This window comes from Sarcophilus harrisii, chromosome 1 (assembly GCF_902635505.1).
Source record: "Sarcophilus harrisii chromosome 1, mSarHar1.11, whole genome shotgun sequence".
Lineage (NCBI taxonomy): Eukaryota > Metazoa > Chordata > Mammalia > Dasyuromorphia > Dasyuridae > Sarcophilus > Sarcophilus harrisii.
In genome coordinates this window covers 77,477,304-77,491,223 of record NC_045426.1, presented here as the reverse complement: position 1 = coordinate 77,491,223, position 13,920 = coordinate 77,477,304, and the positions used below count along the sequence as shown (strand labels likewise).

The 13,920-nt window shown below is 33.4% G+C and overlaps 1 long non-coding RNA gene across 1 annotated transcript; it reads left to right on the top strand.

Moving 5' to 3' along the window:
• Positions 1-901: 901 nt before the first annotated feature.
• LOC116423297 lies at positions 902-3,699 on the top strand. Its single transcript, XR_004233853.1, has 2 exons — positions 902-1,084; positions 3,170-3,699. It is a non-coding gene; the product is annotated as an uncharacterized LOC116423297 (long non-coding RNA).
• The last annotated feature ends 10,221 nt before the right edge of the window (positions 3,700-13,920 follow it).

The following is a 13,920-nucleotide window of genomic DNA, read 5'->3' as shown; positions in this document are numbered from 1 at the left end:
TTCCTCTACTCCCATGGGCTGCTTCCAGACTTTCCGCAACAATCATTATACAGAAAAGCAACTTTTTTTGAAGATGTGACCTCAACATTGCCTCTTCAGGTGCTGTAGCCCCATCTCCTCAGCAATAATAGGTACAAAAGACCCAGAAGAAAAGAAAAAAAGTTCTCAACACAAAGTCCTTTGAATCATCAAATGGTTCAACAACAACAAAATCAATATTTTTATTAATGCAAATGATAGGTGTAAGATCATCTGCTTTGCTACTGCATCTTAAGGACCACTGGGCCTTGCCATCTGACTTATACCTGAAATCACTCATATGTCAGGCTACCAAATTAGTTATATGAAATCCTGAAAAGCAAAGAATGTCTTCCTTTTCTATTTGAGTCCTGAATACTTAGAATGTACTTTGCACATAGTAAGTACTTTTCATACATTCATTACTGTGTATAATTCTGGGTACCACATTTTAGGAAGATTATTTATGTTACTTTATAAGCAAGTTGAATGGAAAGTGACCAAGATGGTGAAGGAAGGATACAGTTGAAGGAAGTGAGGATGTTTAGAGTAGAGATGAAAGCATTTAAGGGGACACAGGAGAGCTATCTTCAAATATTTGAAGGACTGTTTGGTATTTGAAAAAAAGCTTGTTTTGTTTGAACAGAGATAGCAAAATGAGGAGCAATGGGTATAGATTACAACAATTTAGGAGTGCAAGGTCAACCCAAGGAGAAGTCCATTGTACTGAAGTGGTGCTGAGATGGAAAAGGGAAATGGGGGAGACAAGAAAGGGCCTACAGTTTCTAGGAAGGGCAGGACACTCTCTAAAAGGGAAATCTCAGGGAGGAGGTAAAAGTTGTGACAGTCATTCCCCAAACCTTGGGATGGTAGATGAACTACCAATGGTGACACACTGAAGCTGCTGTGTATATAGCTCTCTGTGTTTCAGGTGGCTACTTGGACAAAAACCAGCCTAAAGTCTACGGCTCTGAAATCCCTTTGGTAGGAACCCCGGGTCCATTCCTTTATTTTTCGAGAGCTCCATTCCTGACTATCCAGATTTATTTCTCCACTATGGCCTAAGGTGGGTACCTTTCCTTACCTTCTATTCCCAGCTTCCTTTTTGTGTTGTCTTTCTCCACAATTCCTTGGGATAAACTATCTTTCTTTCTGATATTTTTATTCATAGTTCTTAGTATAGTACCTGACCCATTGTAAGCACTTCAAAAATGCTTTTTGATTTGATCTGCAAGAGACTACTCCAACAGTAGCAGCTTGAGCCACAGGAGAGAAGCCAACACTCTCAAGAAATAGTCCTCTATTGAATGAAGAATTTAAGGATCACAAATGCTCAGAAGTAGAAGGGACTGACTCAACAGGTTCAATTCATTGGAGAATTTCAAGCAGAAGTTGGTTGAATATTTTGGGGCTATCTGTGTGTTATGGGAAGGATTTCTGCTAGACTACATGACTACAGGTCCTTTCCAACTCTGTGATTCTATGAGATTAAGAGAGCATATTTGATGTACACAGCCTTCTCCATTTCCTGGCTAGAGACCATATTTCTAAGCAATCATCTTTCAAATAAAAGTGATTGTTGACAATAGGGAATCAAACAACACACATCATGGCACATGTCCTTCTGCCTGATGATGTCATGAATGACTAGGTAAAGCTTTAACAGACCAATTGCAATCCCATACAGTAGAAATTATGGCTTTTTCACTTATTAACCCTTTGCTCTGTCCACTTGTACTAAAAAACGAAGACTAAATCTTTCTCTTGACCTTAAAAAAAACCTCATGAAATGTCAAATCTCCAAAATTCCAAAATTCTTGAAAGCCTAGATTTCCACTGTATCTATTCCCTCACTTCCACTGGTTTCCACTTCTCTTCTGCTGGTTTCTCTACTTTCCATCCCATAAACTGAAATCACTTTCTCCAAGGTCATCAATTATTGCAAATTAATGAATCCAATATCATTTTTTTAGTCTTCATCTTCTTTGACACCTTGGAAGCATTTGACTATTGCTTCTATTTCAAGACTTTCCCTCTCTTGAACTTCTGTAATATTCTTCTCTGATTGCTCTCTTATCTTTTTTATATATTTACAAGCATTACTGGCTGCTTTCTTTATTTATTTTATAATATAGCTCTGCCACTATGTGAATGAAGGAGGTAATGGTGGTCATGCTCGAGGAAGGGATGGGATGTAGGATGATGGGATATAATGGAGTTCTGAAGCAGTAGAAAGGAGGTCTGACTCCTACCTGAAATTCAGAGTAACTTAAGATAAATCATACAAACTTTCTGGGTCTTTCTTTACCTGTGGAACAAGGAAATAGATTGGAATTAGAATCAGCTATTAGATCAGTAGTTGTATGTGTGTGTGTCATGTATTCCTTTGGCAGTCTAGTGAATATTATGGACCCCTTCTCAAAAAAAAAAAAAAAGTTTTGAAATGCATAAAATAAGATACAATTACAAATCATTGTAACACATCATATTGAATCACAGTTATCAAATATTGTAAATAAGAAAAAAAGTTTATAGACCCACATTAAGAATCCCTAGACTAAATGATTTCTAAGGTTCCATCTAATTAAAACATGCTATATGTGGAAAGTTGGGAAATACAGAAAGTTATATAAGTTTATATTTCAGAAAGTATAGCTTTACATCAACTCCCCATCTCTCAGAAATTATGTTTTATTTAGCACACTTTATCTTTTTCTTTTAAAATAAAATATATTTATCTATCTATATATATATATATACATTTACATATATGTATGTGTATACACATGCATGCCACATACATTTATTTATTTATTTACATCACAAGAATTTCTTCTCTGTTCCTGGTCAGTTCCTGGAAAATGTTGGCTTACATTTAGGGAACAATAAAATAATCTCATTTATCACTATGAACACCCCACAATCAACAGCCTCTTCCTAACCAGGTCCTGCTAAAGTGAGTCCAGAGAATTCTAGAATACCAATAAAATTTTTCAGTCCTAAGCAAATAAACTTGAAATTGTGCCAAATTCAGACATTCGGGTGACATGCATGAGTTTCCAAAATAGGTCACACTAACCAGAAGGGATTGTTTCTTTATCTAGAGTAACCAGAAATGATGCAACATAACATGTGTTTTTGTATTTATCAGGAAACATGAAGAAAGAGTAAGAGACACTAAGGGATACGCTACTGATGGAGATCATTTTTTATGAAAAAAAAAAGCTTATTAGAATTTGAGATATTGTTCCCTAGAGGACTTCCATGTGCCCTTGCTATTTGCCAAGTATTCTTCTTGGACGGTTGGGGAAAAAATATTTCTATCTTTTTCCTTGAGCTGTGGAAGAGAAGCTGAGAAGCTAAAAATTCTCTGAGGCCAAATCTTCAGGCCCCAAATGATGATTGGGATGAATAATATTGAAAGTTATCACCGATTCTTAGCAGACCAGTCTGAAGATATATCAAACCTGCTGCCTCCATTATAAAAGGAAATTTAGCATCAGGTTAGAATGAATGCCAGAAATTACCATGAACATTCCTAGAGCCTACCAGGAAGAAAACATAAGTCTAGGATTTTTGAGAATTTTAAGGAGTGAATAATCTTTTTTGTAGGTTTGTAAATGGGTTTGTAAATGTAGGTTTGTAAAATATAAATGTACAATAAACATAATTTATAACTGGTGTATTCTTTGGCTCAATTTGTTTCTTCATACTTGACTTTGTAGCCCTATTTGGAGTTTTCTTAGCAAAGATACTGGATCCTGGTTTGCCATTTGCTTCTCCAGCTCATTTTACAGATGAGGAACTGTGGTGAACAATATTTAGTTTTGCCCAGGATCACACAGCTAGTAAATGTCTAAGATTAGATTTGAACTCAGGAAGTTGAGTCTTCTGGACTCCAGGCCTAGCACTCTATTCACTGTACCATCTAGCTGCCCTGTATTCCTTGAACTGGACTATTTAATACTCAGTCTGTGGCAGAAAAGAATATGTAGGAAGAAGGAATCCTATTCAGTTTTAAACAAACCAGGTAGTTAATTCTTCCCAATACATGCAGTATCCAGAGCGACAAAAGATCAGGAAAGGGTTCCTGGAATCATTGGATTTAAATCTAGGAAGGGACCTTGGTAATCAAAGTCAAAGTCCCTTGTGTTTTATAGATGAGATAATTAAGATTCAGAGAGATGTTTGGAAGATTTTGGAAGGTTACTAGGATTCTCTTAACTTCAAATCTACTATCATTGCCTCTACTCTTCATAGAATTGCACTACTTCTAAGATATAAGAAATTTCAGAAGCTATTTAGGCCAACCCATTCCTGAACAAAATTCATCTGCAATATTCCTGACAAATGAACCTTTGCCACCAAAGAGAGAAAACATTCCCTAATGAAGTATCCTATGCCTCTTCTGAGGAGCTTGAATTATTAAGATAAACTTACATTGAGCTGCCTCTACTCTACTTCTGTCCACTGTTTGTAGCTCTATATTGAAGCCACACAGATAAAACGTAGTCCTCTTCCATTTAACAACCCTTTATATACTTAAAAATGGCTATCATATGGACTTGGCTCACTTCAACAATGAATTGATTCAGAACACTTTCAATTATTCAGCAATGAAGAGAGCCATCTACACCCAGGAAGAGGACTGTGGGAACAGACTGTGGACTACAACATAACATTTTCACTCTTTCTGATGTTGTTTGCTTGTATTTTTGTTTTCCTTCTCAGTTTTTTTTTTCTTTTTAGATTCCATTTTTCTTGGGTAGCAAGATAACTGTATGGATATGTATACATATATTGGGCTTAACATATATTTTAACATGTATTGGACTTCCTGCCATCTAGGGAGGGGATGGAGGGAAGGAGGGGAAAATTTAGAACAGAAGGTTTTGCAAGGGTCAGTGTTGAAAATTACCCATGCATATGTTTTGTAAATAAAAAGCTATAATTTTAAAAAAAGAAAAAAATGTCTATTGTACATCCCTCCTCAACATTTTCTCTTTTCTAGGCTCTCTATTTTTCCTTCAGTAAATCTTCTTTGACATAATCTTAATGCCCTCCACCACATTAGTTGCTATCCTCTGTATGATCTCCAATTTATCAATGAATCTTCCTCCCCAAAAAGCTTCCAGAATTAAATCACATATTCCATATGTGATTGGACTAAGGAAGAGTGTAACGGGTTTAACTCCATTCATATTCTAGGTTCTATGTCTCTCTTCACACAATAAAGGACTACATCAGCTTTCTTAATTGGTGTGTTGGCACACATTGAACTTGCAACCTACTAAACTCTTGTCTAGGTGAAACTCACTTTATATTGTACTTGCAAAGGTGACTTTTATATACACATATAGGACTTTTACATTTATCCCTATTGAGTTTCAAATGGTTCAGGGAATCAAAATATGGAAGGACCCTGATTCTGTCATCCAATGTCAACTCTTTTTCTCATATTTTTGTCATCTGCCAGTTTGATAAGCATACTATCTGTACCTTCACCTAGGTCATTGATAAAAAATATTAAATGGCAAAGAGCCAAGGACAAACCTCGAGGGGGCAATTCACTGGAACCCTCCTTCTAAACTTGGCATCAATCTATTAATGATTACTCTCTGAAATCAGTCATTTAATCAGTTCAAAATCCATCTAACTGTATTATTGTGGAAAACAATTGTCATCAATGGTTAGCCCATACTTTTCATCTTTTCCACAAGGATAGAGTTTGTGAAATGCTAAAATTGTAAATTGTTGTTTGTTTTTACTGTGGTAGAAACAGAAAATACTATTTTTGAAAGAACCTGTAACATCAAAGGAATTTAGGAAATCTGTAACATATGACAAATGTTTTTTTTTTTCTGTAGTTTCCTGTTAAAAGCATTGCTTTGACTGTGTGACAGGGTCACAAATGCCCTTTAGCATTTCTATTGTGCAACAGAACTGGGACAGAGGACTAAAATCCAAAGGAAATATTGGGGGAAAACATCAAGGCAAAAGCGTGGGTGACCACAGATGAGATATGCTATTTTCCACATGTGTACAGATTTAACTCGTGATTGATAATGTATATCTCTATTTTCCAGAGCTATCAGTGGAGCTCATTGTGGATCTTCTTTCTGGGTCAGAAGGCTTTAGCCATGCAATTGCCCAAAGATGTCCTTTAAAATTATGCTAGAAGACCACTATCTTCTTCTTATGGGTGTTTCTTAATCATTGTATCTCTTGAAGGATATCATCACAAACTTGGTTTAATTAGGACACATTTTTGACCTGTTGACTATGATTCTTGCTTTTGAGTATTGAGTTGTTTATGCATCCAAATGTTTTGGAACTCATGAAGGAGAGAAGGGCATAACACAATGAGAAATGACAATTTTCCCAAGATATATCTTAGACCAAGATAATGCCATTCTTTTATAGTACCAATCTTTCATTTTTATCAATCAATTACATATCTGTTAAGTATTTACTGTGTGCAGAAACCCCGCTAAGTACTAGAAATACAATGAGACATAAAAACATGAAAATAGTTCCTGCAATCTAGGAGTTTACATAAAAATGTGGGATAAAACAATTAAATAGATATATGCAAAATATTTGTAAAATAGTTATAATATTATCTATTTCTCATATTCACTCAAATCTATCAGTGATGATTTTGATCTTACGGGCAAAAATTCTATAATCTGATTAGAAAGCATTTCAATTGTAACTTGTAAAGAAAATTTGAAGTGCCTTCCCCCACTCTTGTTTTTTCTATTAAATTTTCATAAATTTCTCTGTTTTTGCAAGGTACGTGATTTAATGTGTTGAAATTATCCAAAATGACAAATAAATGACAGACAAATTCAACACCAATACATAGCATTTATTAAATGCTTAGCATTATTAGAAAATAATTGTAGTATAAATGTCATAACTGCAGATATATTGGGCTTGATATTAGATAATTTCGGTTAGATTCCAGCTCTGCCATGTAAAAGTTGTGTGACTTTGTTAATGCAATCAATGTGAAAAGGTTTTTTTCTTTAAGGATGATTCTTACCAGACACCAGAGCATTCACATTGGAGAGAAACCTTATGAATATAATGCATGTGGAATGATCTTTAGACAGAAAATTCACCTTATGAAACATCAGAAGCATGGTATTAGATAGAAATGATATGAATGTGATGGTTAAGGATATATTATTCTTTGCAGCCAATACCATCCTTATCAGTATATCATATTGGAGAGAGAAATGTAATGATTTTGTGTGCTCTTGGTACATGAGGCTCTCTGAGCATCACTTTGAAATATCAATTTCATGATATTTAAAATGGGTCAAATGGAAATGGGAAACATCACCTACTTGGGCTGTGGTCTAGAATTAGATGATGCATGAGATGGGTATTGTAACTGGATCATTATATAAAATGAGTCCTTGAATATAGATATAATTCATTATAACACAATCATGACTCTATAACTGCTTCTAGTGACAATACAAATGACAAACAGAAGGGATCTTTTCTTTCTTGATATGGTTCAGAGAAGTCTTGGAGACACAGCTCTATAGCATGCCTTCTTTCACTGAGTCATTTTTTCTCTCTCCAAATATCTTTATTCATTATCTGCTAAAAACTTTGGGAAATCTGAAAAATAGTCTGGCCAAAATTAAGCATAAATCAGTATCTTAACACCATTTACCAAGATATGGTCAAAATGATCAGTTTCTTCACTTAAAAAAAGCAAAAGCAAAATAAATTATCTCAGAAATTCTTTTTAGCTATCATCCTTGAGCTATGTCCCTGTAGTATCATACCATCTTGCTGATTTGTGAAGCAATGGAGAATAATAAAAGTTCCTGACCTATCAAATTAAAAAAAAAATTTACCAAGTACTTTGCTTCATTATTCCATTTAATCCTCATCCAAGTCCTAGGAACAGGTCTGTGATACTATGATTGTCACCACCATTTCCACATAGACAGCTGATACTTAGAAGATTAGTGAGTTTGCTCTTGGCTTCATTAAGTAGAATAGTAATACCACTATCATTGGCTTAGAAGGACCCTCCTGACTCCAACTCTAGTGCTTATTTCTTTACAAAATCACTTAACTTCCATAAGCCCCAGACTCTTACTCTATAAAATGGAAAATGGAAAAAATGCATGAGACGCTCTAGCAAAAAGTCATTATTAAATGGAAAAGAAGGAACATTTTTCTGTTATTCTTCCGTCATATTCTTTTTGGATCCAATAAGCATAAGAAGTATAGTTTCTCTATATGCCCAAAGAGCTATAAAACTATGCATACCTTTTGACCCAGGAGTGCCATTACTAAGTCTGTATCCCAAGGAAATCATAAGGGAAAAAAAAAGGACCCATAATATTTGTAGCAGTTCTTTTTTGTGATAGCAAAGATCTGGAAAATGAGTAGATACCCATCAGCTGGAGAATGGCTGAACAAGTTTTAGTATATGAAGATAATGGAATATTATTGTTCTATAAAAAGTGATGAACAAGCTGATTTTGAAAGGCTTGGAAAGATGTACATGCATTGATGCTGAGCAAAACAAGTAGAACCAGGAATAGATTGGACACAATTACAGCAAGAATATGTGACAAACAACTATTAAAGACTTGTTTCTTTTCAGTGGTTCAGTGATCCAAAGCAATCCCAGTAGACTTTGGCTAAAAAATGCCATCTGCATCCAGAAAAAGAACTATGGAGATTGAATGCAAATCAATACAAGCTATGTTCACTTTTTTTTTCCTTTTTTTTAATCTTTCCCATGGTTTTTTCCCTTTTGCTCTGATTCCCTCTGATTCTCTCCAAACATAATTTATAAAGCAATATATATTATTTTTTTAAATATGAAAAAATAAAATATAGTTTCTCAGATATAGAAACAGACAACCAGCACTTCTGGATTTTCTGGCTACTTTTCAACAACTGGTTGCCATCATTAGAAGCAGCATCACCTCTTATATAACTTCAGAGAGCAGACTGCCCTCATCTCAGATAATAGCCCTACCATGTACATAAAAACATGTCCAGGGAAAGCATATCATAAAACTTTAATAATTACACCTTGGAGATGACCAGATCAACCAAGTACTGGCATTTTTCAGTGTCATTATACTCTAGACCCTACACTAGATGTTAGGGAAGAAGGGGAAAAATAAAGGAAAAAAATGGTCTTTGCCTTTAAGGATATTTCATTATAACGAGGAAACAATGTATTAATAAATATATTTGTTGTACCAAACAGCACAGTGTACAAGCAGAAGGGGAAGGGGAAAGCACTAATCGAAGGCAAGGATCAAGGCAAGAATCAGATAAACATTGCTTAAAATACTATATAAGTTACCTACAATTACCCTATGTATGGTCTTTTACATTTATTTCTACTAATGCCTCTTTTATTATATATTTTTGTGACTTTTTAATCATTTCTCTTGTGTCTGATTCTTCATGACCCTTTTAGAGGTTTTCTTGCCAAAGATATTGAAGTGGTTTTTCTATTTCCTTCTTTAGTTCATTTTACACATAAGTAACTGAGGCAAAAAGGTCAGTGACTTGCTGAGAGTCATATTGCTAGTAAGCATCTGAGGCTAGATTTGAATTAAGGAAGATGAATCTTTCTGACTCTGAGACCAATATTCTATCTACTGCACCACTTAACTTCCCAACAATTTTTAAAATTTTCATTTTTCCTTTTATTATTCTGTGCCTCTTATTATCCCAATCCCATTGAACAAATAAAACAATTAAATAAAATCCTTAATAATGAATACATACTTTATCAAAACAAATCCCCTTATTGGTCATGTCTGAAAATATATGCCTCTTTCTGTATTTTAAATTACTACTTCTTCAGCAGGTGAGTGATATTTTTCATCTTTATTCTGATTTATCATTATATTGATTAAAATCTAAATTCTATGAGGTTATTGTAAGTATATATATAGTTTTCCTACTTCTGCTCATTTCTTTTTGCATCAGTGTATACAGAACTTTCCAGTTTGTTTTGAACTATTTTGTCACTTCTTGTAACATAATAATATTCTATTACATTCATAAACCACAATTTGTTTAACTGTTTCCCTATAGAAGATATATTCTTAGTTTCCAATTTTTGGCTGTAATGAAAAAAGCTACTATAAATATTTTCATTCACATAGGTCCCATTTCTTTTACCTTTTTAAGGCTATAGGCTTAGTAATGAAAACTATATCAAAGAAATTCAATCTTTTATTAAGGACTCTAAGGCCTGTCTCCCACTATCCCTCCCCCATCCCCTAACCCATTCTTATTCCATTTCTACATAACACTATTCTAATCATGTACTACTTGTGTAAACTTCAATAAGATCTTAACTGTTCTGAGCTTTATTTGTCATTTGTAGTACTCTTTCCTTAGATGGACAATCCATGTCATGTAGAGTAGCTAATTATCCATTTGGGAATACATTTTATTATTCTTACTAATTTATAATTTGACTGTCATATTTTCATCAGGCATATTAACCTCAAAGGTATAATAGTTGTATTTCTTCAAAATTCATATTTATTAATTTTTATTTACATTTGGTACAGTCCTGCCAATGCTTTTAAAAAAATCTTTAATAGTTTTCAAAATGCTTTATTTATTGATCCCAGACTTGAACTTTCGATTCTCCTAATGTCACATTTCTTGCCATTTGGCAAGATTGGTTCCAAGCCTATGAAGGTCAACAGCAAAGAAGGACAAAGGTGAGTACTATACAGTTGGGATTATAACCAATTTCAGAGTCCAAATCCCTACATGGACCAATTCTTGGCAGATAAAACTGAAGATGCTGGATTCTGGAATTGCAGGGTGTATTGTTCGCTTATGGCACTGATACTCTATTGCTATTACCTTGTAAAAACTGCGGCAATAAATATAGATGTGTGGATCAGAGAGAAGGTTAAATCTCTTAGGTAAGACTTTTTTATAGTATTCATCACAATATACACATATATGCACCTACAAATACACCACATACACTTTGCTATTTGTAAATTGAGGGATAGATGGATGTACAGTTATAACATATACAGTTTTGGACAGGTGTCAGGAGGTCACAGATATAATGCCAGCCACGTACTAATATTGTATTTTTCACCAATGCCAAGATGAGAAAGTTTTCATAAAGAGATATAAAGGACAAGATGGAAGTAAAAAGGCAGGAATTCACTCAACTATTTCCCTCCAAACAACTTTAGCATCTTAAAATTAATTCTGGGGAAGTAGAAATTACAAAAGGAGAGAGTGAAATAATTTTCTAAACCAAGACAATGCAGAAGGTCAGCAAGAATAGTTTGTTATACCTGAGCATGGCCATAGTAGGGTGTCAATGAAAACCCAGCCCTAGTAAACCAGAAGTAAACCTTGGAAATAATTGAATCAGCAGGGGTAAAAATGGCTCTTGACCTACAGATGGTAAGAAAGTGAAATAACAGTAAAAAGGAGATTACAGGGATCATTTTGCTGGCACTGAGTGTAGGTTTCTTGCATGGCTTATACATGGATATGATTGTAGAGATAGGTCACAGTCTCATGGTGAGGAGGAGCACTAGCATGCTAGGGGACTGGGGAAGTTGGTCACAGTTCCATGGTAGAAAAGACTGTGGTTACTCACAGACTAGAAGATGGGCTAAGAGAATAGATTCCACACCTCTTTTTAGTTCATATTATTTTGGAAAAACTAAAAAATTACAGACTCCTAGAATTGACTCTCAAAAGTGCTGCACAAAAACCAAACTAAAACAAACAGCAACAACAACAAATACAGATCTGGAGATAGTGGCTCCTCCACCATAGAAGCAAAGCCTCACATTAACATAGAACTAAAAGTCAAGATAAAGACTGGAAAAGCAAGCAAACCGCAACAACAAAAAGAACCTGATCAAAGAAAGTTACTGTGGTGAGAGAGAAGATGAAAATACATCTTGAAGAAGACATCAAAGTCAAAATTGTTATGTCTACAATTTCAAAGAAAAATGTGAATTGTTGTCAAGTCCCAAAAAAATTTCTGGAAGAGCTCAAAAAGGATATTTAAAATAAAGTAAGAATTACAGGAAAAAATAGGAAAAGTAATGAGAACAATTATAGAAGAACATTACTTGGCTAAGGAGTCTTAAAAATACTGAACAAAATAACACCTTAAAAAAACAGAATAGGTCAAAGGGTAAAAAAAGACACAAAAATATGCTGAAGAGAACTCCTCTAAAAGCAGGATTGAACAAATGGAAAAAAATGCACAGAAATTTACTGAAGAAAAGAACTCCTTTCAAAAGCAGAATTCGATTAATGTAAAGGGAGGTACAAAAGCTCAGTAAAGAAAATAATTTCTTAAAAATTAGATTTGGGCAAGTAGATGCTATTGACTCCATGAAGCACCAAGAAAAAATAAAGCAAAATGAAAAGAATAAAAAAATGGAAGTAAATTGTCATTTCATTAGAAAATCAACTGATCTGGAAAATAGATCAAGGAGAGAGAATTTAAGAATTATTGATCTGCTTGAATTTCATGATCACATAAAAAAAGCCTCAACATCATCTTTCAAGAAATTATCCAAAAAAAAAAAATTCCTGATAATCTAAAAGCAGAGCATAAAAATAGAAAATACAAAACCCAACAAACATTTCCTGAAAGAGATTCCAAAATGAAAACTCCCAGGAATATTTAGGTAAATTCCAGAGTTCCCACATTAAAGAAAAAATACTTCAAACAGCAAAAAAGATACCATTTAAATACTGTGATCAATAGTCAGTTTCAGACAACATTAGCTGCAACTAATGATATAGCATCCAAATTCTTAGAAGAAAACTTAAATAATTACAGGATGAAATAGTAAAACCATACTAATGGGAAACCTAACTTTCTGACAAATCTAACCAATAAAAGAAATTGGTAAAAAGTTGAAAAATGAATAAAACTTTAGAAAAGTTACATATGCTAGCCTTCTAGAGAAAATTGAATGGAAATAGAAAGGAATATAATTTTCTCAAATGTAAATGACACCTTGCAACAATTTAGTATGTATTCAGACATAAAACCCTCTTGATCAAATGCAGAAAAGCAGAAATATTAAATGTACTCTTTCAAGACCATCTTGCAATAAAAGTTACATTCAATAAAGGACCAAGAAAGCTACATAATCTAATTCTAAAGAATAAATTGGTCAAAGAATAAGTAGTAAAAAAAAAATCAGTAAATACATTAAAAAGAATGACAACAATGAAACAATTCAAAATTTATGGGAAGCAATGTATATCTCTAAATTTATTTATCAAAACAAAAGAGAAAGAGCATATCAGTTTGTTAGGCATCCAGTTAACTAGAAAAAGAACAAAATAAAAACACATAATTAAACACCAGAATGGAAATCTTGTTAATCAAAGGATAGATTGATAAAAGTAAAAATAAAAAAAATGAGCTAACAAATATTTTATGAAAAAAAAACACAATAAAATAGATAAAGTTTTGGCTAATTTGATTAAAAATAAGATCAATGAAAACCAAATTACCAATATCAAAAATGAATAGGGTGAATACACTAGCAATGAAATTGAAACAATTACTAGAAATCATTTTATCAATTATATCCCAGTAAAATTGACAGTCTAAATTAAATAGATGAAAATTTACTTTTCCAAAAAATACAAATTGCCCAGATAAACAGAAGAAAAAATAAATTCAAATAATAATCCTATTTTAAAAAAGAAATTGAACAAGCCATAAATGAACTCCCAAGAAAAAATATCTAAATCCAAATGGATTCACAAGTAAACCCTAGCAAACACTTAAGCAACAATTAATTCTAATACTATACAAATATTTTGGAAAAAATTGGTAAATAAGAAGTCCTAAAAAATTCTTTTTAT